The following is a 26,783-nucleotide window of genomic DNA, read 5'->3' on the forward strand; positions in this document are numbered from 1 at the left end:
TAAAGACATGGATGGTTGAACACAAACTTGTCAGGCTGACAATGCAATAGACATCTACTAAAGTCCTTGGAACCATGTTCAGAGTGCTGCACATCCTCCTGAAGATGCCACGGATGACATGGTTCCTTGTGATTGTTGTTCTCTTCTTGTTGTTGCTGTTTTCTTTTAACTTTTGAAGAGGATACATTATTAGTCTGTTGCTATGTTAGTCATCTCCTGGCATTAGAAACCAACATGCCACTGCTTAAATGTTTTACATTTCCTACTCTTTTTGGAAAGCACAATGTATGCACATCATTTTTTCCTATTGTTTCAAAGACATACCACTATGTAATTCAACTTTACAATTGTAATCATTTTGACCAATATTCACATGAATATAAATTTTATGTGTAAACTTCTTCCTGTGCTGTGTTATTTTCCACCAGGTGACAGTTTCATTTCAGGTCATTTGGAAGATCGTTCCTTACTATGTGTCTTTAAAAGATATATTTTGGAGCTGAGGGGTATGACTGAATATCTTCAGCACAATAAATACCTTCTGTAACGTTACTATCTAGTGGATTATAAGTATCAGGTTGTACACGGTCCTAACTAAAATAATGGACAAGTTTGAGAAAGATTTTATGGTGTAATCTCTCATAATATACACAAAAAAGAAAATCCTAGATATTAATCAAATCTATGCACACCAAATGAACATTGTGAGTTTTGTGGATTTGTTTTTATATGTCTTTGTAGTTCGAATGTCCAACCTTTATGTCTTAATTGAGGATTGTAAACAATGCTCAGGGTGTGTGTGTGTGAGTTAAAGGGCACCATGTCTTTAGTGATTAGATTAATAACACATATCATTATCTGTCTATCCATCATCTATATATGTATGTATGTATGTATGTATGTATGTATGAAGTAATGATTGAATGTATTTATATAGATATGTATGCAACTATTTCTCTATCATCTACCAATCACTCTTTCTCTTTCTATTTCTCTCACCCTCTTTCTCTGTTTATCTCTTATGCATGAATATATGTATGCATGTAGCTAGGTAGGTGTGGTAGTTTTAATGTAATTGGTTCCCATCGGCCCATAGGCTGTATTCGGATGAGTAACCTTGTTGGACTAGGTGTTTCCTTTTTGGAGGAAGGGTGTCACTGGAAGAGGTGGGTGGTCTCATACATGTTCAAGTTATGCCCAGTAGGGTTCTGTGTGTTTGCTGTCTGTTTGCCTTTCCAAGAGTAGCTGTGATAGAGTGTTCAATGATTCAAGGAGGGGATGTTGGTTAGATGGCATATAATGCAGGCAAGACACATTTACATACATGGTAGAAGAAGCAAGCTTTAAGAAGCACAAACAATCACACACACACACACACACACACACACACACACACACACACACACACACACACACATTTGTTGGACAGTGCAAAGCTTCAACCACTTTCCATATATACTCACATTTGGTGGATGGAACAAAGCACCAACTTTATTTTTCTCACACTGCTTATATATCTCTGCACAATCTTTCAATTAGTATAAAATTTATACTGGTTACTTTCTATTTTCTTTTAGTGAATAATTATGAGAATATATAAGGAAAAGAATCTTCTCACTATACTTTTATGATGAGCTATTTATAAATTATGTTTATAAATATCCAATATTATCCCCAAGAACCAACACACATTTCTAACTAAAAAACTTGTTATAGATTAACAAGTTGTAAGCAAGTAAGGTATTTTTTTCAGCCAGTTTCTCTTACTGGTAGACTGAAATTTGCTGTTATACATAAAGGATTAGTTTTTATCTATCTCAAAAATTAATCCTTCAAAAATCTTAAAAGAATCACAAAACTAAACTTTTATGTAAAAACCTATCATCCCTTTCTACTTTGAATCCTCAGGGTGCACATTTGTTCATTAACCATGTTTTTCTTAAATCATATCAGGAATTAGAGGGAGGAAATAGGTACAAAGAAATAATAATCATCTGAACACCAGCCTGACTTTTGAAAAAAAAAAAAAAGGCATGCTTTTCTTTGTAATTCTTTCCAAGATCGTGGTTGAAGTATTAATCTGCATCAGCTGCAATCCTTGAGAAAGTTAGATCTAACTAACACTGTTGGTGGCAATGATATTGCCCAGTGAGGGGCTGGAACCCCCCTTAAATTTTCATACAATCCATAGATTATGAGGGATGTGATGTGAGGGCAGCAAGTAGAGAGAAACTCTACAACAGCATGAGTGGTAACAGAGTGGTACCAGCTTTTAAGTGTTTAAGAGTGGTAAGAGCTTTTAAGTGGTTCACCTCACCAAGAATCCATCAAAGACCAGTATTTTGGAGGTAAAATGTACATTCCTGGGAGACCCTCTGCCATGCTTAATATTCTAGTAAAATTAAAAATAATATTAATTTCTCATTTAATAGACCCTGCTTACAGTCCCCCCAAATTTTACTCCCCACGGTTCTTTCACTACTTCCCATCCTCTCCAGTTCCTCCCCCTTTCGGTCATCATTCATCAAATACTTCTCTTTCAAATATCTCTTCCTGCATTTCCTTATTCAACCCCATCTCCCTCCAGTATGCCACCTGATCTTCTCTTTCTTGTCCACCTTTGTCCACTAATAAAATCCATTCTATATCCCCATACCATGGGCATCAATGTATGCACCCAAGTCCTTCCTCTATACCTAACTTCACTGGATCTACAGATTGTAGACAGGCCATCACATATGTAATGTAGAATGTGTTAATCTTTGTATTGCTGTCACCAAAAACTATAACCCAAGCACAAGTTGGGGAGGGTAGGACTTATTTGGTTTACACTTCTTCATTGCTATTCATCATCTGAAGACAGACAGAACAGGAACTGAAATGGGCCAGGTACCTAGAGGCAGGAGCTAATACAGAGACCATGGATGGGTACTGCTGCCACGCACACCAGTCGAGTCAGCTTGACAGGCCGAGTGGCCTGGAAGCACTCATGAGGCAAAGAGTTTCACGGAAGCTCACCTTCTGGAGTTTTGGCCTTCTCATTAACCCATATACTCATCCCCTATTCCCGCGTTAGTCTGGTGTATGGATCCACATGCTCTCTTTTAGTGTTATCTTATTATAAGTTCTTTTTAAGATTGAATTCTGATATAGCTAAGCTTTTGCCAGTTTTCCAATATCCTAGAAAGTCCTTGAGCTGACCATGGGCTTAGAATTCAGTAAGAATGTTGTATATTCAGTGGCATTCAGAATTGCCTCTGGTATTATACTACCACTTTGAATAAAAGCTAAGTCACTGCCCTACACAAGAATTTATCATCATCTAGGAAGAAGGAAGTTTGAGACCTAAGGAGGAAGCAGAGTACATACTTAGAACTATAGATAGCTGAGTTCCACCCATATACACGTATTTACAATTGCCTAGGAGGAAGGTGGTCTATACAATAGACTAAAATAGGAACTATAGCAAGGGCACGAAGCCCTTGACCCTGACTTCTAAGATTATGTGGATATTTGGTGGAGCTCTTTTTGATCCCAGTTGTTAACAGTGAATTTTATCCCAGGTGTTTCCTGTGAGAACTTCTGAGTTTGTATTCCTCCGTTTTCTGTAAGAATCCAGTAACCTCTTTGTACCTTGCTTGTGTGTCACCCAACTTTCCTATTCTCTTCTGTATAAAAAGTTTGATGCTCAATTTGACACATTACATTCAGATTCTACACAACCTCTCCTCTGTGTATCTGTCTATCATTTCATCCAACGCTTTGCCCACCTGTGACTAGAGATCCGTTCCACGCAGACAAAGGGGCCCAGAGTGTCTGCAGCATTCTGCTTAGTGGTTAGTTCCCCATGGTTTCATGCTTTCTCATAGAGAACTCAGAACCACAAGCACATGGATGGCAGTATCAACAATTGCCAGAAATCCTACCCATCAATCATTAATTAAGAAACTGCCCTGCAGTCCTGCCTGCACAGACCAATCTTATGGAGACATTTTCTCAATTGAGATTCCCTACTCTCAGGGGACTTTACTTTGTGACAAGTTGACAAAAAACTATCCAGCCCAGTCAATATCAACATATAAATCAACACATAGCATATTTATCTTCCTGGGACTGGGATACGTTATTCAGGTTATGTTTTTGTTTTTAGTTTTTTTTTTTTTATTTTTTTCTGTTTCCATCCATTTCATAACAGCTGAGTAATGTTCCATTGTATAAATATAACATATATGTTATACATTCTTCAGTTTATGGACATGTAGGTTGTTTCCAGTTGCAGATAATTATGAATACAGCAGCAATTAATATGGTTGAGCTGAAGAATAAAAATTTTTACTGAACTCTTCTTCACCCCAAAACTCCTCACCCTACATTTTTGAGATAAAGGCCTCCTAGAACAACCTCAAAATGAACCAGGTACATTGCCAAATGATAGGACATGACTCCTTAGTTATGTAGGTTCCTTGATAGGACATGACTCCTTAGTTACGTAGATTCCTTGATAGGACATGACTCCTTAGTTATGTAGAATCCTTTGGCAGAACCCCTTGTCCCTTGGCAGAACTCCCTAGTGATGTAAACTTGTACTTTCCTTGCCCAGTTCTCCCCCCTTTGAGTTTTACTATATAAGCCTGTGAAAAATTTTGGCTGGTCGTTGAGACTCCTCTACCCTGTGCAAAGGTGTATGAGTTTCGACCCCAGAGCTCTGTGTGCTTTCATGTTGCTGCTTTATTTCAACCCCAGAGCTCTGGTCTGTGTGCTTTCATGTTGCTACTTTATTAAATCTTACCTTCTACATTTTATGTATGGTCTCAGTGTCTTCTTGGGTACGTGGCTGTCCCGGGACTTAAGTGTCTGAGTAAGGGTCTCCCTTCGGGGGTCTTTCATTTGGTGCATTGGCCGGGAATTCGAGAATCTTTCATTTGGTGCATTGGCCGGGAAACAGCGCGACCACCCAGAGGTCCTAGACCCACTTAGAGGTAAGATTCTTTGTTCTGCTTTGGTCTGATGTCTGTGTTCTGTTTCTAAGTTTGGTGCGATCGCAGTTTCAGTTTTGCGGACGCTCAGTGAGACCGCGCTCCGAGAGGGAGTGCGGGGTGGATAAGGATAGACGTGTCCAGGTGTCCACCGTCCGTTCACCCTGGGAGACGTCCCAGGAGGAACAGGGGAGGATCAGGGACGCCTGGTATACCCCTTTGAAGGCCAAGAGACCATTTGGTGTTGCGAGATCGTGGGTTCGAGTCCCACCTCGTGCCCAGTTGCGAGATCGTGGGTTCGAGTCCCACCTCGTGTTTTGTTGCGAGATCGTGGGTTCGAGTCCCACCTCGCGTTTGTTGCGAGACCGTGGGTTCGAGTCCCACCTAGCGTTTGGTCACGGGATCGTGGGTTCGAGTCCCACCTCGTGCAGAGGGTCTCAATTGGCCGGCCTTAGAGAGGCCATCTGATTCTTCTGGTTTCTTTTTTGTCTTAGTCTCGTGTCCGCTCTTGTTGTGACTACTGTTTTTCTAGAAATGGGACAATCTGTGTCCACTCCCCTTTCTCTGACTCTGGAGCATTGGAAGGAGGTGCGGGTCAGAGCCCACAACCAGTCAGTGGAGGTCAGAAAGGGTCCGTGGCAGACCTTTTGCGCCTCTGAGTGGCCAACGTTTGGAGTGGGCTGGCCACCTGAGGGTGCTTTTGACTTGTCACAATTTGTCAGGCAAATTGTTTTTCAGGAGGAAGGGAGTCGATGTGAAATCTGACCCCGTCAGGCTTCTTTTTCTCTGTTGCTATCTTGTTTTTGTTTGTGGTTTTTGTCATGAGACACAGACACTGTACGTCAGAGATAAAGTGGGATCCCTCCCTGTCTGTATGTCTGTGTGTCTTGTTCACTTGTGTGTCCTCCATTGGACCACCTTCTGATTCTGTTTTGTTTTTGGTTTGTCTGGTTTCAGGTCTGGTCTTGGTCCCAAGGAGTTGACTGATTATCTTGGTTTGGTTTTAGGCCGGTCTCAGGTTCTGGGGCCTTCCCATGGAGACAGGTCCATTTGGGTTGGTCATAGTGACAGTAAGCTTCTCTGGAAATCGCATGTAAGATGCCCTGTATTGGTCTTGCTTGTGTTTGTCATTTCTGTGGTACTGTGATTCTATAGTGGTTGCCTGAAAAACTGTTTCTGTGTGTGTCTTTTGTGTCTCTTTGTGTTCGGACTTGGACTGATGACTGACGACTGTTTTTAAGTTATGCCCTCTGAAATAAGCCTAAGAATCCTGTCAGATCCCTATGCTGACCACTTCCTTTCAGATCCTCAGCTGCCCTGCCTCCCACTCCAACTCCAGAGAGCAGCCAGCGGGTCACAGTGGTCCCGCCCATGGACCTGGAGCCTAGGGAAAAATGAGCTCGGAAATCCGGAACAAATGAGGGGTGGTCCCTGAGAAGTCAGTGGCCTTGATGTTGTGGCTGCTAAAATAAAAAGAAGAAGAGGCTGTGAGAGTAGCCGGCCAAGAGCGCTGCAGGTTCCCAGGCAGCTTCTCATTCCCCTGTCCCTCCCATCCCGTCTCTTGTTAACAGAAAAACTGCTTTCACTTTAAGATAAGTGCCGGTTGCAGCCAGCTGTGAGAGCTGCACTCCCGTCTCTGCTCTAAAGTTCCCTCATCTCAGAAGGTGGCACCACCCTGAGCTGCTGGCAGTGAGTCTGTTCCAAGTTCCAGTGAGGGAGGCATCCGCCCACTTGGGGCTTCTGTCCAAGGTAAGGAGCACCTGTGAGTCTAACTGCCAGGCTCTGATGGGGGTCTCGTCTCTGTGGGACTAGAAAGTGTCCCAACAATCTGACCAAGGTAATAAGAGTCAGACAAAAAAAAGAGTTAAAGAAACATGAGGCTGACAAAGACAGAGACCAGAGTCAGAATCAGAGCTGTGCTGTGAGAAAGAAAGATAAGAAAAATAAAATGCTGGTCACAAAAGTCAGGAAAATTAGAAAACTTAGATAGTACCTGGCAACAAACGAAAGCTTTTGGCTAAAGATCAATGTGTTTAAGAGATAACAAAAGGGGTGCTAATAGAGAAGCCCAGTCCTTAGAAGAGTCCGGTGGCCTACCTGTTGAAGCAGCTAAAAAAAGAGACTGTGTTTCATACTCCTCCACCGACCAGTGCAAAACAAGCTAAAAAGTTCCTGGGCACTGCGGGCTTTTGCAGATTGTGGATTCCAGGTTTTGCTGAGTTAAAGAGATAAACAGCCCTTCGTATATAAAAAAAAAAGAGAACAATCTTAGATGGCCTTGGATGCTCTTGAGACTGCCCTAATGTTATCCCCAGCTATGGGACTCCTAGATGTGACTGAGAACAAAGGTATTGCCAAAAAAGTTCTTACTCAGAGATTGGGACCCTGAAAAAGACCTGTGGCATACTTATAAAAAATTAGACCTGGTGGCTGTAGGATGGCCTGCTTGTCTGCACATAGTGGCTTCTGGTCAAGGACGCAGATAAATTGACTCTGAGACAAAACTTGGCACATGTCCTAGAAAGTGTGGTTCAGCCCCCATGACCGATGGCTGACTAACGCTCTTGAAAACATTATCCAACCGTCCCCCTGACCGATGGACACATTGTCAGAGCTTTTTGTTGACTGAACGAGTGACCTTCGCTCCCCCTGCTATCCTCAATCTCACTACTGCCTGAGACTTCACCTACTCATCATTGTGCTGACATTCTGGCAGAAGGAACTCATACTCGAAATGATCTGAAGGATCAGATCAGCCTTGGCCTGAGAGTTTGAACTGGTACACGGATGGCAGTAGCCTGGAGGTTAAAGGTAAGCGGAAGGCGGGGACAGCAGTGCAGTGATGGACAGAAAGCAAGTGATCTAGGCCAGCAGCCTCCCTAAAGGAACTTCAGCCCAAAAAGCCAAACTTGTGGCTTTAATACAAGCTCTATATATACAGACAAAGAGAGCTGTTGACATCTGCAGAGAAAGACCTAAGATGCTGTGGCTAAAAAAATCAGGTGGCAAATCTAACCGCCCAGGCATCCTAAAGAGCAATGATCCTGACAGTCTGAAGACTATCAAGTTATAGACAAATTAAGACTGGTAAAAGAAACCCTGTATAAAATAGTAGAAACTGAAGAAAGAAAACTAGTCCTCTCATGAAAAGACAGACCTGACATCTACTGAAAAATAGACTTCACTGAAAAAAAAATGTGTATGAACACCTTCTGGTTTTTGTGAACGTTCTCAAGATGGATAAAAGCTTTTCCTTGTAAAACTGAGACTACTCAGATAGTCATCAAGAAGATTATTAAAAATTTTCCAAGGTTCGGAGTGCCAAAAGCAATAGTGTCAGTTAATGGTCCTGCCTTTGTTGCCCAGGTAAGCCAGGGTGTGGCCAAGTATTTAGAGGTCAAATAAAAATTGTATTATGTGTACAGACCTCAGAACTCAGGACAGATAGAAATACTGAATAAAACTCTAAACAGACCTTGACAAAATTAATCCTAGAGACTGGCACAGACTTACTTGGTACTCCTTCCCCTTGCCCTATTTAGAACTGAGAATACTCCCTCTTGATTCGGTTTTACTATTTTTGAGATCCTTTATGGGGCTCCTATGCCCATCACTGTCTTAAATAATGTGTTTAAACCTATGTTGTTATAATAATGATCTGTATACTAAGTTATAAGGCTTACAGGTGGTGCAGAAAGAAGTCTGGTCACAACTGGCTACAGTGAACAAGCTGGGTACCCCAAGGACATCTTACCAATTCCAGCCAGAGATCTGATCTGCGTACACCTGCGTCATGCTGAGACCCTCAAGCCTCACTAGAAGGGTCCCTGCCTAGTTCTGTTTACTAATCCGCCTTATTCTGTTTTTGTTCCCATGTTAAAGATAGAGTAAATACAGTATTCTCCACATAGAGATATAGACTTCTGAAATTCTAAGATTAGAATTACTTACAAGAAGAAGTGGGGAATGAAGAATAAAAATTTTTACTGAACTCTTCTTCACCCCAAAACTCCTCACCCTACATTTTTGAGATAAAGGCCTCCTAGAACAACCTCAAAATGAACCGGGTACATTGCCAAATGATAGGACATGACTCCTTAGTTATGTAGGTTCCTTGATAGGACATGACTCCTTAGTTACGTAGATTCCTTGATAGGACATGACTCCTTAGTTACGTAGAATCCTTTGGCAGAACCCCTTGTCCCTTGGCAGAACTCCCTAGTGATGTAAACTTGTACTTTCCTTGCCCAGATCTCCCCCCTTTGAGTTTTACTATATAAGCCTGTGAAAAATTTTGGCTGGTCGTTGAGACTCCTCTACCCTGTGCAAAGGTGTATGAGTTTCGACCCCAGAGCTCTGTGTGCTTTCATGTTGCTGCTTTATTTCAACCCCAGAGCTCTGGTCTGTGTGCTTTCATGTTGCTACTTTATTAAATCTTACCTTCTACATTTTATGTATGGTCTCAGTGTCTTCTTGGGTACGTGGCTGTCCCGGGACTTAAGTGTCTGAGTAAGGGTCTCCCTTCGGGGGTCTTTCAGAGCAAGTGTGCTTCTAGGAGGAAGAAGCACTTTGCGAAACTTTCTGACCTATCAGGTGTCTGTTGTTATGTCCCCCCATTTAATATCTGATTTTGCTAATTTGGATATTATCTTTTTTATTTTAGTTAACTTGAATAATAGTTTGTTGATCTTAGTGATCTTGTCAAAGAACCAATATTTGTTCCAAAAATTATTTGTATTTTTCTTTCTATTTTATTTTTTTTCCACCCTGAGTTTTACTATTTCCTGCCACCACATCTTTTGGGTGTCATTTCTTCTTTGTGTTTGAGATCTTTAGGATGTGCTGTTTACGTGCTAATATAAGGTTTTGCTAATATTTTTAACTCATTTTTATTAGATATTTTTCTTCATTTACATTTCAAATGCTATCCTGAAAGTTTCCTATACCTTCCCCTACCCTGCTTGCCAACTCACCCACTCCTGCTTCCTGGCCCTGGCATTCCCCTGTACTTGGGTATATTATCTTCACAAGACCAAGTGACTCTCCTCTCTTTGATGGCTGACTAGGCCATCCTCTGCCACATATGCAACTAGATACATAGTTCAGGGGGTTACTGGTTAGTTCATAATGTTGATCCTCCTTTAAGTTTGCAGACCCTTTAGCTCCTTGGGTACTTTCTCTAGATTCCACATTAAGGGCCTTGTGTACCATCCAATAGATGACTGTGAGTATCCAATTCTGTATTTGCCAGGAACTGGCATAGCCTCACAAGAGATAGCTATTCCAGTGTCCTGTCAAAAAATTTTGCTGGCATATGCAATATTGTCTGGCTTTGGTGGTTGTCTATGGGATGCATCACCAGGTGGAGCAGTCTCTGGATGGTCCTTTCTTTTTTCTCACCTCCAAAATGTCTCTGTAACTCCTTACATGGGTATTTTGTTCCCCATTATAAGAACCAATGAAGTATCCACACTTTGGTCTTCCTTCATCTCGAGTTTCATGCGTTTTGCAAATTGTATCTTGAGTAGTCTGTTTGGGGGCTAATATCGGCTTATAAGTTAGTACATATCATATGTGTTCTTTTGTGATTGGATTACCATACTCAGGATGATATCCTCCAGATACATGCTTTTGCCTAAGAAATTCATAAGTTCATTGTTTTTAACTGCTGAATAGTACTCCATTGTTTAAATGTACCAGAATTTCTGTATCCATTCTGTATCATATATTCTTCTGTTGAGCAACATCTGAGTTCTTTCGAGTAAATGGCTATTATAAATAATGCTGGTGACTGCTTCCAATTCTAAGAAGGGGCAAAGTGTCCACAATTTGGTCTTCATTCTTTAGTTTCATGTGTTTTGCAAATTGTATCTTATATCTCGGGTATGCTAAGTTTCCGGGCTAATATCCACTTATCAGTGTGTAAATATCATTTGAGTTCTTTTGTGATTGTGTTACCTCACTCAGGATGATGCCCTCCACATCCATCCATTTGCCAAGGAATTTCATAAATTCATTTTTTAATAGCTGAGTAGTACTCCACTGTGTAAATGTACCACATTTTTTTTATCCATTCCAATGTTGAGGGGCATCTGAGTTATTTCCAGCCTCTGGCTATTATAAATAAGGCTGTTATGAACATAGTGGAGCAGGATTCCTTCTTGCTGGTTGGGACATCTTCTGGATATATGCCCAGGAGAGGTATTGTGGGATCCTCTAGTAGTACCATGTCCAATTTTCTGAGGAACCGCCAGACTGTTACAGAGACAAAGTTTGGAGCTGAGACAAAAGGATGGACCATCTAGAGACTGACATGTCCAGAGATCCATCCCATAATTAGCCTCCAAACGATGAAACCGTTGCATAAACTAGCAAGATTTTGCTGAAAAGACCCGGATATAGCTGTCTCTTGTGAGACAAGGCTGGGGCATAGCAAATACTTAAGTAGATGCTCAAAGTCAGCTATTGGATGGAGCACAGGATTCTCAATGGAAGAGCTTGAGAAAGTATCCAAGGAGCTAAAGAGATCTGCAATGCTGTAGGTCCAATAACATTATGAACTAACCAGTACCCCGGAGCTCTTGACTGCATATGTATCAAAAGATGGCCTAGTAGGCCATCACTGGAAAGAGAGGCCCGTTGGACATGCAAACTTTATATGCCACAGTACAGGGGAATGCCAGAGACAAAAAATGGAAATGCGTGGTTAGGGAAGTGGGGGGTACGGTATGGGGGACTTTCTAAATATACATTCTAATTGTAATTGAGGAAAATACGTAATAATAAAAAATATTAACAAAATAAATAAATAAGGCTGGTATGAACATCATAGAGAATGAATCCTTATTACACATCGGAACATCTTCTGAGTATTTGCCCAGGAGAAGTGTTGCTGGATCTTCTGGTAGTACTATGTCAATTTTCTGAAGAAGCACAAGACTGGTCCAGGTCCCTGCCAAGTGTATTCTGCAAAGGCCCCAAACATCCGGCCATTTTCCGAACCAGAGTAAAGGGGGTCCGCCGGGTGCAGAAGTGCTTTGCCTGAGCATCAGCAACAGACATCTTGGTTCTAGGACCCCACCGGGTGTATTCTGCACAGGTGAGAGTACGGAATACAGAAGCCAAAAGCTTCTGGGAGAGGTGGGAGCCACAGAGCTTCTAAGGCAGCCCACTTTTCGGGCCCCAGACAACTGGCAAATGTCCAGGCCAGAGGAAAGGGGTCTGACCAGTGCGGGAGCGCTTTGACGGAGCATCGGCGGCAGCAGATATCTTGGTTCCGGGACCCAGCCGAGAGTATTCTGCACAGGCTTCAGACATCTGGCCACTTTCCCAGCCAGAGGAAAGGGGTCTGCCCATTGCAGGAGTGCTTTGCCTGAGCATCAGCTGCAGACATCTTGGTTCCAGGACTCCACAGAGTGTATTCTGGACGTGTGAGAGTGTAGAATACAGAAGCTAACACCTTCTGGGACAGGCCAAAGCAACTCAGCTTCAGGACAGGTCCTGTTTTGGGCCTTCTTCTTCGGCCAGGAGGGAGGTCTTTAGGCCATATATCTGTGCACCTTTCCCGTGAGAGGAGAGTTTGCCTGCAGAGAGTGCTCTGACAACTGAAACTCAGAGGAGAGATGTAGTCTACCAGGTCTGCTGATAGAGGCTAACAGAATCACCTGAGGAACAAGCTCTAACCAGAGAAAACTATAACAACTAGCTCCAGAGATTACCAGATGGCCAAAGGCAAATGTAAGAATTGTACTTACAGAAATCAAGAACACAGCACTCCCACTCCACCTAGTCATGTGCACCCCAACAAAACCGAAAAGCTAGACCCGGATTTAAAAGCATATCTCATGAAGATGGTAGAAGACATCAAGAAGGACTTTAATAATTCACTTAAAGAAATACAGGAGAACACTGCTAAAGTGTTACAAGTCCTTAAAGAAAAACAGGAAAACACAACCAAACAGGTAGAATTCCTTAAAGAAAAACAGGAAAACACATCCGAACAGGTGATGGAAATGAACAAAACCATACTAGACCTAAAAATGGAAGTAGACACAATAAAGAAAACCCAAAGTGAGGCAACGCTGGAGATAGAAACCCTAGGAAAGATATCTGGAACCATAGATGCAAGCATCAGCAACAGAATACAAGTGATGGAAGAGAGAATGTCAGTTGTAGAAGATTCCATAGAGAACATCAGCACAACAATCAAAGAAAATGCAAAATGCAAAAGGATCCTAACTCAAAACATCCAGGAAATACAGGACACAATGAGAAGACCAAACCTACAGATAATAGGAGTTAATGAGAATGAAGATTTTCAACTTAAAGGGGCAGCAAATATCTTCAAAATAATTATAGAAGAAAACTTTTCAAACGTAAAGAAAGAGATGCCCATGAACATAAAAAAAGCCTACAGAACTCCAAGTAGACTTGACCAGAAAAGAAATTCCTCCCAACACATAATAATCAGAAAAACACATTCACTAAAAAAAGATAGAACATTATAAGCAGTAAGGGAGAATGGTCAAGTAACATATAAAGGCAGGCCTATCAGAATTACACCAGACTTTTCACCAGAGACTAGGAAAGCCAGAATAGCCTGAACAGATGTTATACAGACACTAAGAGAACTCAAATGCCAACCCAGGCTACTATACCTGACCAAAATCTCAATAACCATAGGTGGAGAAAACGATGTATTCTATTTCTCCTTCCCTGTGTAATTTGTTGACAACTTTCTGAAGTATTATAACTATCTATCCTAAAATTTAACATTTTTTTGTTTCATATTATTAATCAGTAGTTTGAAATACGAACTTATTATGGCACTACCCAATGCAGGTAGAAAATATTCATAATTATTATTTTTTAAACAATATTGTGTATTTATGTTTAGGTAGGCATGAAATTATTAAGACAAAGTATTCTGTCCTCGTTCTAAAATCAGTTCTAGGTAACAGTAAAATAGTTCCTATGATCTAGAAGTAAACACAGAAAAATAGACAACAGGAATATATTACTTTAAACCTAGATGATATATATGTACACAGTATATTTCAAATGAGTCACTAATCTTGTTGTCAGGGATCACAGATGTGTAATATGCTTGATTACTTTCTCTGCTAGTAGCATAAACAGAACATTCTGCCACTATATAACAGCAAGCCCTAAGAATTAAATTTCAAGATTGTTTATAACTTTATTTATTCATGTTCTATTACTCGAGTATGTGGTTTCTTCAGAAAGTGTTGTAGTATCAAGTTTTGGACTGTAACCAAGAGTAATGCCACTTAAATGTAATATTTTAAATAAACTTCCTAAAATGTGACATTCTGTATGGAATAACAGACATAATCCTATACTCATGCTTACCTAAACTTGTAATCTCTAATGTTTCCTCCTCCTACTATGTTGCATGTGTTCTGTCATTCCCTCCATCCCTAAAGGCTTCATCCTTTCTTCCATGCCATGTGCCACTTTGGGGTTCCTTATCTCCACAGATACTCCAAGTTAAACAAAAAATCTAATAGTTGAAGCTAGACCAAATGTGATTACAGACACGTAGCATTTCTCTTTATAGGCCTGACTTAACGCATTTATTATATAGTATTTTCAAATTCCATATACTCTCTAGCAAATTTAGTTACAGCTGATTGCATCTCCTTTTTTGAAAACAAAATCAACAAAAATGACTGAGCAAGTATCAATAGATAACCATGCTATCTTTTCTACACTCAAGTGTGATATAGGTGAGTCACCAGTTAGTTCTATTTTTAGATATTTTTAGCAAATTCCACACTGATTTTATCCTGGATGTACCAACTTAAGCACCCACCAGCAGTACAGCTGTACTTTATTCCCACATCGCTAATGCTTCTTGACTTTTGTTTTCCTGATTGTACTCATTCTTTAAGGGATGAGCTAGAATTTAAGTTTGGAGAAAAAAAGAGCACCAGAAAATTTTTTGTGGGAGCCATAGCTAGTGTTGAAAGATATAAGGAGTAATGTAATAAAGGGAATTGTTTCCTCGAGGTGAGTATCCACCAAGCTAATCCTGCAACTTGTGCAAAGAAATGTCCCAAGGATTGATCTGTTTATAGCAGAAAAACAACATATCAAATTTATGAAAAAATATTCAAGGAAGCAGGCAGGTTCTATCTAAAGCAGGCAAAAGAACTTGGCAACATCCACCATGTAGTTCTTTCATCAGATTAATGAAGGATACAGAAGGAAAAGAGCCATGGAGTCTTCCTACGTGGTTATGGAAAGCCACTGAGGGCATCCAGGTTGCAGTGAAGTCCCTGCATAGATGCCTAGAGAGGCTTTTAGTGAAGGTATGAAAGGGAAGCCTATATTGTGATATAGCAATCAGGATGTAAGAAGGTCCACAGCTGTGCGATATCTCTCAAAGAAAGCTACACACAAAGAATGGAACCATTCCAAGACAGAGAAATATATTGTAGTCATGAAACTAGATAGGAAGAGCTTTTTAAACCACAATGTACATAAATTTAGGACTTGGGGTTTGTCTAGCTAGATTTGATCTTGATTTTCCCAATATTTACTGTTTATGTTTCTTTTCCTCTTATTTTGAATGAGAATGTATAATCATGTCAGTGTACTTTGAAAGTAAACAATGCTTTGAATTTGATTTTATATGGTGTTACAATTAAGAAATTGTAATCTATTCTAAAAGATAAAATATGATTGTAATTGTATATGGAATTTTATCTCATGTTAAGCATGATTCTGCCCTGAAAATTCATATACTTTATTTGCAGTTGTATATTGGATATAGGATACTATGCTAGGCATAACTATTGCTTTCCTTTGGAAATTAATATAATATAAGGAGATATGATTGTATGTCTTATTGACAAGAGGTATACTTATGATGGCTAGTCTTGGTTGTAACCCTGATAATATTAGGAATTCACTAAAACTCTGGGAATTTGGGGCACCTGTGAGGAATTTTTTTTCCTGATTTGATTATGTGAAATAGGAAGACCAACCCCAAATGTAGATCGTTTGTTCTGTTGTAGAAACAACTCTAAAATATAAATTTCATTGATGTCAGTTTTTTAATAAAAGTGTATAGCTAGGACTAAATTCTAGTAGTTACAATCAAGATAGTTTTTATGATCCTACACTGTTTCTGTCTTTTATTACAGTGTTTCCTGAACACTGAGGTGGAGATTTGATGGTGACCTCCCTTGTAGGACTGAATGTTAGAAGGTCCCTCAGGCTTTGCATATTATCTGGCTGGTAGATTAGAAAGGAGATGGTTACAAGCAAAATTGGATGGATGAGCAGTTAGGCATTCCAAAGAGCAAATGGTGCTTGACTAACCTCGTAAGCTATCTCCCTCTATTCTCTGGGACTGGTTGTTGCTAGTCTATTTCTGTTTGTCCTTATATATCAGATTGATATTTCCCAAGTGTTGATCCTCCATGCCCAGAACCCTTATTTTTAGTCTTATACCTGAACAAGCTTCCTTTCATTTTCAGCTGATCTGCTCAGGTTTCAGTATTAGAGAGCATCTCAGCAGAGCTTGCAGCTCTATAACCCTGCCACTCCCACTGCTGCTGCTTTCCAACTAGCATTTCTGGACCCATCACGTGTTCACCTGCAACTTTACTCCAAGATGATTTGGCGGGAATCAGGTCCCTACCTCTGCTTCATAAATGAGTTTCAGAAATAGTAAAATTGAGCTTTGTTCAGAATTTTGCCTTAGCTACATCTTTCTCTTCTCTGCCTAGCTCCCTGTTCTCTTCCAGGTTTCCAAGATTCCTTTCCAGATTAGAACCCAGACATGTGAGCCGCTGGCCAGACACAACACATTTGAATTGGTACTTGTGTGTGAATTACACATCTACATGCTCCTGAGGCTGTCAGGAGTATAATCTGTTTCACACTCAGCAACACTGAGTCTAGGAGGCTAAAGGCAAGCTAATGGCTAACAGAAAGAAGGTATTGAAACAAAGTTGCAGAGTGTTGAGTCCTGAAACAATGAAAGGCAGAGATGACCCTGCCTTAAGTGCTTCTCTCTCTGACAGGCAAATACCAAACAGAAGTCAATTTCTTTCTTAATCTCTTGAGGTTCTATGCCCCTTCAGGGTTCTCATTCTCTAAGCTCTGCATGCATGCCCGACATGACTAGGTCATGTTATGTCTTCTGCTGATAAGAGGAAAGATTTGTCCTGCTTTAGAGCCCCGCCCCAGGAAGTTAGAACCCAATAAAAGCAGACCTAATGATTTATATGAACTCAGGCTGTGTCCTTTATTATCATAGCACAAGGAATGCTAAAATATGGATAGTTATGGTGAATTTGATCCTGGCTCATTGCCACAAGACTCTAGGTGTCTGTGTAAAGGTTTCTCTTGGCTGCATGAGCTTTGCCAATTTAGATATCTGAAACCTTATGTCATGGACCTTGGCCCACAAAAATCCTGATTTCTTTTCTCCAGTTTTTTCCAGCATGAATCCTAGATACTGCTGAAATATTACTTCTGAGTCAGACATTGAGCAAAATTTTGTGTATGAGATCTTACAAGAGAGCTTTATACAATGCCCAAGTCTGCCTTCAAGATAAACAAGCCAGTTCAGAACTACCTTTACTGGGATGCTCCATATTCTCTACCCAGAAATCACTGTATTTTCCCCAGGACCACTTTTTCTTTTCTCAGCTTGAAGTCTAGATTACTTCTGCCTCTCTCTGATTTCTATGCTCCCCATTCTCTCTCCCATGTAGATGCTTCAGGGATGAATCATCTCTATAGAAAGGGACTGACTGGTTTAAGAGAAGTTCAAGTTGCTACAACAGTAGTGGTATCAGAGTGGATGACCAGAACTCTCCAGGTTACAACAGACTATTCATAGAAGGGACTGCAGATATCGTGGTGAATTGTGGAGAGCCGGTACGTGCTGCGAGCAATTACGTGCGTGCCGCCAGTAATCTCTGAGAAGAGCCATGTGTGCAGTGAGCAATCACCTTTATAAGATGGTGCGGGCCTCCACTGTGCCTAACTAGTAAACAAGCCTTGTACGCAGGTGTGAGAGTGAATTCACTCCTAGTCACTCCCATTCTCAGGGTGTAATAGTGGGGTGATGGGCAAGCAATGAATCAGGAGCTGTCATGCCATATCAGGTGCTGAAACGTCCGCTGCTAGTTATAAAAGCAGTGCCATTTTCCCGGATCGGGATCTTCCTGAGAAGCAAGCAATAAAGCTCTTGCTGAGGAAGATTCTGGTTTGTTGCATCTTTCTTGCTGGTCGAGCTGGACGCAATAAGTGGTGCCAAAACCCGGGAACTGTCATCACACCAGCGCAAGGAAGATCCCTCATTCACGGGGCAGAATCAGAACTGTGGGACAAAAGGCTCTACAAGGTACGTACAATCTTGAAATTTCTCCAGAGTTAGAAGCCCTTTTGATTGTTTGCATGGCGATTACACTTTTCCTTTTGGTTTCGTTTTGTTTCCACCACTGGAACTGTTGACTGGTTCTTAGTCGCAGTCAGGCCTGGACAGCGCCTGGATAGCAACCAATTTCAGGACCGGTCAGGCCTGGACAGCGGCAGTATGGGAATCTCCCATTCTATAGTAGTGGGCTTACGCTCAGTCCTGAAGCAGTGTGGCCTAAAAATCGCCACTAAGACCTAAGAGGGATTTGTCAGAGAGATAGACCGTGTTGCACCATGGTATGCTTGCTCATTGTCATTAACTGTCGCCTCTTGGGACAAACTGAAAGGAGATCTAGTTAGGGAACAACAGAAAGGCAAACTTAAAGGAGGGATTATGCCGCTATGAAATTGGTGAAATCGTGTTTAACAGATGAGGATTGTCAGCAAATGGTAGAAGCGGGGCAGAAAGTTCTGGACGAAATTCAAGAAAGTCTATCAGAGGTAGAGCGGGGAGAGAGAGGAAAAATAGAGAGGAAACAAAGTGCACTGAAGAATTTAGGCCTTTCCATGAGCCTTGAGACCGAGGAAAAGAGAATGTCAGGGAAAATACCTGGGGAGAGATTAGAAAAAAGGATGGAAAGGGAGAGAAGAAGGGAGATCGAGCTGGAGAGGCACATTAGGAAAGAAGCCTCTACCCACCACTAGATGAGTTTAAGCAGCTAGCTGTCAGTAGCTCAGAATCAGATAAGGAACTTATTCCTATGAGGAAACAGACTTAGAGAAGAAAGCAACAGGTTGTGAGGGAGAAAGATACCAGTCAGATGAAAGACAAGTTAATCAGTTACAGAATAACATGAAAGCAGCTAGAGACAAATGTCAAATCATTGCGCGGTCTTCGGATATGCAACTTCAGGGTTTTAGTGCACCTCCGCCTTATGTGCAGAGGCACCAGTCTGAGCCTTATGTGCAGAGGTATCATTCAGACTCATTTATACCAAAAGAGGAACAGAGGAAGATACAACAGGCATTTCCAGTTTTTGAAAGAGCTGAGGGAGGGCGTGTTCACGCTCCAGTAGAATATATACAGATTAAGGAGCTTGCAGAAACAGTCCGTGTTATGGAGTCAGAGCTAATTTCACTGTAGCACAAGTTGAAAGGCTTGCAACTCACACTATGACTCCTGGTGATTGCCAGACTGTAGTAAAAGCTGCAGCCCCCAGTATGGGGATGTATCTTGAATGGAAAGCTTTGTGGCAGGACTGCTGTCAGACGCAGGCAAGGGCCAATGCCACCATGGAAGGAAACCAAAGGACATGGACATTTGAATTGCTTACAGGTCAGGGACAGCATGCTGCTAACCAAACAGATTATCATTGGGGAGCATACGCCCAGATCTCAGCTGCCACTGTTAAGGCATGGAAGGCACTCTCTAAGAAGGGAGAGGCAAGTGGGCATTTGACCAAGATCACTCAGGGCTCCCAGGAGTCGTACTCAGATTTTGTGGCTAGAATGACAGAGGCAGCACGAGAATATTTTGAGATACAAAAGCAGCTATGCCTTTAATTGGACAGTTGATATATGAACAGGCTACCCAGGAATGCAGGGCGGCTATTACACCTGGAAAAAGCAAGGGACTGCAGGACTGGTCGAAGGTTTGCCGTGAACTTGGTGGGCCACTCACTAATGCAGGTTTAGCAGCTGCCATTCTACAAGTGCAAAAATGCACTGACATGGCTGAGCTCAAACTCTGCTATAATCGTGGCAAACCGGGACACTTAAAAAAGGACTGTAGAGCCCTAGTTAAAAGGAGAGCACCAGGATTGTGCACTAAGTGTGGAAAATGATATCATTGGACTAGCGCTTGTCGTTCAATCAGGGACATTCGAGGCAGGCTCCTGCAGCCAGGATTCCCTCAAGCAGTAGATAATGACACCATTTCAAAAAACCAGTACAGGGCCCTCAGGTCTCAGGGCCCGAAAACATATGGGACCTCGACAGGCGAAAGGTGGACCCCACAGTCCGCAGGGCAACACCCAATTCATGCTGATCCCTCAAATGGGAGTGCAGCCTATTCCTACTAACTATAAAGGACCTCTGCCATCTGGGAGTGTCGGCCTAATATTGGGCAGGGCTTCCCTTACACTACAAGGTCTTATTGTTCACCCTGGAGATGTAGATCAAGATTATGAAGGGGGACTTCAAGTTCTCTGTTCCTGTCCTCAGGGTGTCGTTTCTATTTCACAAGGAGATAGAATAGCTCAGTTAGTAATTCAGCCAAGCCTACATGACTGTTTTCCCTCTTCTGGTGTCCCTCAAGCTACCAGAGGGATTGGTTCTATTGGAAATGATTCGGCTTATTTAATAATGCCTTTAGATTCCAGGCCTTCTTTAGAGTTAGTTATAGAAGGGAAACAATTTAAGGGGATTTTAGACACAGCAGCAGACAAAAGTATTATTTCTTCTCACTGGTGGCCGAAAACTTGGCCAGTTATTCAGTCATCACATTCTTTGCAAGGTTTCGGTTATCAGTCCTGTCCCACTATTAGTTCCCGTTCTTTGAGCTGGACAGCGCCTGAAGGTCAAATGGGACGATTCACTCCTTATGTCTTACCACTCCCAGTAAATCTCTGGGGGAAAGACATCTTACAGGCACTAGGACTGACCTTAACTAATGCATGCTCGCCACAAGCTGTTCGAATGATTAAGAAAATATGCTATAAAGAAGGAAGGGGATTAGGAAAAGGAGAGCAGGGTAAACTTGAACCTATCCCTCAAAAAGGTAATAATGGGAGACAAGGTTTGGATTTTTTCTAGAGACAGCTGTTGAGGGTTCCATGCCCATACCATGGCTTACAGAGGAAGTTGTATGGGTTCCCCAATGGCCTCTCTCCTCTGAAAAATTAGAAGCAGCCACAAAACTAATTTCTGAACAGCTACACTTGGGTCATTTAGAGCCTTCTACCTCACCCTGGAATACACCTATTTTCGTAATTAAGAAAAAATCTGGCAACTGGCGCTTATTACATGATCTTAGAGCAATTAATGCGCAAATGCATCTGTTTGGACCAGTTCAGCAAGGGCTACCATTACTTTCTGCCTTACCCAAAAATTGGGAAATTATAATCCTAGACATTAAAAATTGCTTTTTCTCTATACCTTTATGCCCTCAAGATAAGCAAAGATTTGCATTTACGATCCCAGCCATTAATTACTTAGAGCCAGATCAAAGATACCAATGGAAGGTCCTACCTCAGGGGATGGCGAATTGTCCCACCATGTGTCAACTGTATGTACAATTGGCACTTAAGTCAGTTAGAGAACATTTTCCATCATTACAGGTGATAATTTATATGGATGCCATTTTGATTTGCCATAAAAATTCAGAGTTATTGCAAGATGCATACCTTATATTAATAAAAACGTTAGGGCAATGGGGATCGCAGGTGGCCACCGAAAAGGTGCAAGTTGCTCGAATGGGAGCCTTCCTAGGGTCACTTATTTATCCTGACAAAATTGTTCCTCAAAAATTAGAGATTCACAAAGATCAACTACATACCTTGAATGATTTTCAAAAATTGTTAGGAGATATTAATTGGCTGAGACCCTTTTTGAAAATTCCATCAGCAGAATTAAAGCCCTTATTTGACATATTAGAGGGAGATACCCATATCTCCTCCCACAGAGCACTTACCCCAGCTGCATGTCAAGCTTTACAAATTGTAGAAAAGGCCCTACAAGATGCTCAATTACAACGCATTGACGAGTCAAAGTCATTTGAATTGTGCATATTAAAAACTGCACAGTTACCAACAGTGGTCTTATGGCAAAATGGGCCCTTGTTGTGGGTCCATCCTAATGCTTCCCCTGCAAAAATCATTGAGTGGTATCCTAATGCAGTTGCTCAACTTGCACTTAGGGGGATAAAAGCAGCCATTACTTATTTCGGGTAAGAACCTTATATAGTAAGTGTACCTTATACTTCTGCTCAAGTTCAAACCCTGGCAGCAACAACCAACGATTGGGCAGTCTTGGTTGCCTCCTATTCAGGACAAATTGATAACCATTATCCAAAACATACAATTTTACAATTTGCCTTAAGCCAAGCTATAGTGTTTCCAATAATAACAGTCAAACACCCACTTCCGGATGGGGTAGTAGTGTATACAGATGGATCCAAATCTGGTATAGGTGCATATGTAGTAAAGGGCCAAGTAACATCTAAACAATATAATGATTCATCACCCCATGTTGTAGAGTGTTTAGTAGTTCTAGAAGTCCTTGAAACTTTCCTGGGACCGCTCAATATTGTATCTGATTTCTTATATGTGTTCAATGCAGTTAATATGCTTGAAGTTGCAGGCTTAATTAAACCAACTAGTAAGCTTGCTCACATTTTTCAAAAGATTCAGTCAGCCTTGTTATACAGAAGACATCTTGTCTATATTACTCATGTTTGAGCTCATTCTGGCCTTCCTGGCCTCATGTCTCATGGAAATGACTTAGCAGACAAAGCCACTAGAATCGTGGCTGCTGCTTTGTCCTCACAGGCAGAGGCTGCAAGAGAATTTCATGAATGCTTTCATGTGACACCTGAGACATTACACCACCGTTTTACTTTAACCAGGAAAGAATCTCGTGACATTGTCACCCAATGTCAAAACTGTTGTCAATTTTTACCTACTCCTCATGTAGGGGTAAATCCTCGTGGCGTCAGGACATTACAGGTCTGGCAAATGGATGTCAGTCATATTTCCTCCTTTGGGAGAAATCAATATTTACATGTTTCTATTGACACCTGCTCTGGTGTAATATTTGCCACACCTTTAACAGGTGAAAAAGCCTCTCATGTTATACAGCACTGCCTAGAAGCGTGGAGTGTGTGGGGCAAGCCCACAATTCTAAAAACGGATAATGGGCCAGCATATAATTCTACTTAATTTCAACAATTTTGTCATCAAATGGATGTCACTCATTTGACTGGCCTTCCTTATAATACTCAAGGACAAGGCATTGTGGAACGTGCCCACCCCAAACTCAAATCTTATAAAACAGAAAGGGGGAGTTGATGAGACTCTGCCCTCAGTGCCAAGAGTAGCAGTATCTATGGCACTCTTTACACTTAATTTTTTGAATCTCGACGAGCAGGGACACTCTGCAGCTGAGCGACATAGCTCAGACCCTGATAGACCAAAAGAAATGGTCAAAGGGAAGGATGTTTTAACTGGTCAGTGGAAAGGCCCGGATCCTATCTTAATCAGATCCTGGGGAGCTGTTTGTGTTTTTTCACAGAGTGAAGACAACCCATTTTGGCTGCCGGAATGACTCATCCCCAGGATATTCATCAAGGATGGTGCAGAAGATGCTGACCTCCCGAGGACTGTTCCTGATCCTGACAATGCTGAACTTGTCTCAGGTTCCTAGTATAATGGGCCAGCAGAGATGGGCTATTCTCTCATCTTTCCCTAAACCAATGCCAGTTCGCTATGATGCTATAGTTCTTCCAAAATTCTTTACTACTGATAAAACAGTGGATTTGCCATATTTACCCTATGATCCCAACCCGAGCACCATTAGGAGAAAATCGCACTTTACTAGAACAGGGTTCTTTATGTTTTCGAATTAATGGACCAGGAAATTTTATCAACCTCACAGCCCGAGCTTTGGGGAAGTTTAATGAGCATAGAGGAGGTTGCGTGAGCACAACCCAAGATACTTCCAATGTAGAGATAACCTTTACAAATCGGACCTTTTGGCACGAGGTAAATTGGGTTAATGGTACATTTCTACCACCTAACTTTTCAGACAAAAAATGTCCACACCAACCAAAAATAGCCCCTCATTGTAGTTTGGAAGATGAAGGGCTGATCCTGCCTTGGTCTGATTGTCAATCCTCCATCACTCATTGGGCAGATCAGAGTAAAACCTTTTCCTTTTCTCCCAACATGATAGATAACCCAGAGAAGGAATTTGTTATGAAAAAGGGACTTTTCATACAGGACATTAGAATGCATCCCTTTCACAAGTGGGTGCTTTGTGGAGTCAATGGCAGTTGTACAGAACTCAATCCTTTGATCTTTATCCAGGGAGGAGCAGTTGGAAAGGCTTCTTTTACTGGCAACTCAAGATTTGCTCAGTATTGGGGAATACATGATGCCTCCCTGGACTCTTATGGATATAGTAATACCAGTGCAGAGATCACTGGGTTTAATAAAACTTTGGTAAACCAGATTAATTATCCATCTACCACAGTCTGTGTTTACCCCGCTTTCTTGTTTATTCTTTCAAATGATTCATTTGAAATCTGTTCCAATGATAATTGTTGGATTTCTCAATGTTGGGATGTAACAAAGAACACCCGTGCCATGGTGGCACGGATCCCACGTTGGATCCCTGTTCTGGTGGATACACCCTCCATCTTATCTATGTTTTGAAAAAAGAGAGATTTTGGCATTACTGCTGCCGTGATCATAGCAATTTCAGCCAGTGCAGCTGCTGCTACAGCTGCAGGGTATGCTATGGTTAGTGCGGTTCAATCAGGCACAAAATTAAATCAGCTTTCAGCAGATCTGGCTGATGCCATCACTGTCCAAGCTTCTGCTAGTACCAAGTTAAAGGGAGGGCTGATGACTTTGAATCAGTGCCTTGACCTGGCGGAAGAACAGATAGGTGTTCTATACCAGATGGCCCAGTTGGGTTGTGAAAGAAAACTGGAAGCTCTGTGCATTACCAGTGTCCAATATGAAATTTTACTTATGCAGCTAATTTGTCTAGACAGGTTTCTTTATATCTTGCAGGAAACTGGTCTGAAAGATTCGATGAGACCCTTGAGGTCCTTAGAGCGGCCGTTCTAAAGATCAACTCAACACGAGTGGACCTGTCATTGACAGAGGTCCTCTCCTCCTGGATTTCATCTGCCTTTTCTTATTTTAAGGAATGGGTGGGGGTAGGTTTATTTGGCGTTGCCACCTGCTGTGGACTTGTGGTCATGCTCTGGTTGGTTTGCAAGCTCAGAACCCAACAAACACGTGACAAGGTTTTGATAACCCAAGCACTTGCTGCCATCAAGCAAGGGGCCTTCCCTGAAATCTGGCTATCTATGCTCAAAAATTAATTGACATTGGTGGCTGTCCTCTTTTATAGAGTTCGCCCTAGTTTATTTAGTAGTTAATGTCACATAGCACTGTGGTATCCAGGGACGGGCAACTTTCCTCATGCACAGATCAACCTAAGACACGGGGCCCGGTGGCGATAGGGTTACCCTATGACAGGAAAGGCTGTGACATTGGAGGAATGACCTAAGACAGGAGCCACAGTGGATGGGCAAAGTTACACAGGCCTAGACCAGCCTCAAGTTTTAATAAAATAAAAAGGGGAAGATGTGGAGAGCAGGTACGTACTGCGAGCAATCTCGTGCATGCCACCAGTAATCTCTGAGGAGAGCCGTGTGTGCCGCGAGCAATCGCCATAAGATGGCGCGGGCCTCCGCTGTGGCTAACTAGTAAAGAAGCCTTGTACGAAGGTGCGAGAGTGAATTCACTCCTAGTCACTCCCATTCTCGGGGTGAAATATTCAGGTGATGGGCAAGCAATGAATCAGGAGCTGTCATGCCATATCAGGTGCTGAAATGTCACGCTGCAGGTTATAAAAGCAGCGCCATTTTCCCGGTTCGGGATCTTCCTGATAAGCAAGCAATAAAGCTCTTACTGTGGAAGATTCTAGTTTGTTGTATCTTTCTTGCCGGTCGAGTGGGACGCAATAGTGAATAGCTTTTACCTCCCTGCTGTTGCTCTCCTAGTACTGACCAGAAACTGAGGTGCCTTTTCCAGCAGACTGTGCTAGGACATAGTCATAGAACACATCTTCCTTCGAAAGCAGCTTCTAGGCTTCATTGGAAAACCTTAAATCTGTGAATATTGGGAACAGAGTCTGTACATAGCTCAGTTGACAGAGTGACTGCCTAGCATTTAGGATGCCTAGGACTCAGTGATTAGTGCTGTCTTTACTTTATTGCCTTTAGTGGGTCTACTTATTATATTGTAATACACTTGGGATCATAGAAAGGGATATCATGATGACCTAAGACCAAGACTGTCAATGATGTTGGTTAGAGTCTTCTCTTGTATCCTCAGGCTAAAGAGACCTGATACCAGAGTGACTCACATTACTGAGAAACTCAAGTTTCTATTTCATTTCTTTTTAAGGCCTCTTAATTCAAAGAGTCATTGCCATTACAAGGTGTAACCATCACACACTTTATCTCTTTTATCTAGGTGATTTCCCAGTGTTCTTTACTTGGTTCATCAGCTCTAGGATTCAATGCAAAATAGCAACCAATAGTATTAAAATCTTGGATAGAACAGATATATAACAGTAATTACTTTGCCTGAATATATTAGTACAAAATCT

Source organism: Mus musculus, chromosome Y (assembly GCF_000001635.26).
Source record: "Mus musculus strain C57BL/6J chromosome Y, GRCm38.p6 C57BL/6J".
NCBI lineage: Eukaryota > Metazoa > Chordata > Mammalia > Rodentia > Muridae > Mus > Mus musculus.